This window comes from Colobus angolensis, unplaced genomic scaffold (genome assembly GCF_000951035.1).
Source record: "Colobus angolensis palliatus isolate OR3802 unplaced genomic scaffold, Cang.pa_1.0 Scaffold169, whole genome shotgun sequence".
Classification (NCBI taxonomy): Eukaryota; Metazoa; Chordata; class Mammalia; order Primates; family Cercopithecidae; genus Colobus; species Colobus angolensis.
This window is the reverse complement of record NW_012114810.1, coordinates 1996456-1997262: the sequence shown is the minus strand read 5'-3', so window position 1 is coordinate 1997262 and position 807 is coordinate 1996456.

Sequence of the window (807 nt, the reverse complement as noted above, 5' to 3'; positions counted from 1 at the left end):
GTCAGGAGTTCGAGGCCAGCCTGGCCAACATGGTGAAACTCTGTCTCTACCAAAAATACAAAAAATTAGCCAGGCGTGGTGCCACACCCATGCAGTCCCAGCTACTCAGGAGGCTGAGGCAGGAGAATCGCTTGAACCCAGGAAGTGGAGGCTGCAGTGAGCCAAGATTGCCCCACTGCACTCCAGCCTGGGCAACAGAGTGAGACTCTGTCTCGAAAAAAAAAAAATTATACATTTTTTATTATATATACACACACATATATACATATACACACATATGTATAGACACGTATATATATCTACACATATATAGACTATATATGTATATGTGTATATATGTACGTGTATATATGTATATATGTGTGTGTATATATATATGGAACACTTCAAGAATTTATGTGTGATCCTTCCACAGGGGCCATGCTAATCTTCTCTGTATCATTATAATTTTACTATATGGGCTGCTGAAGCAAGCACCTAAACACAAAAAAGCTAGGCACAAACATATCCATTATTACTTAGGTTGTTTCCAAATTTGTTTTTATAAAAAGTCAATAGGGGGATGAAAATCCAAGAATATTGTAGTACAATAATTTAATAAACTAGAAAGCAATCATGTAAAGTTGTAAATATGAAGAATAAAATAATTTAGAAATGTTTGAGCCAACATGTCTAAAAGTGGATTACACAAATACAAATCTACAAAACTTCTAAAAGACTACATAGGAGAAACTCTAGGGGGTTGGCAATGAGATCTCAGCGACAACACCAAAAAGCATGATCCATGAAGGAAAAAAATTGCTAAGT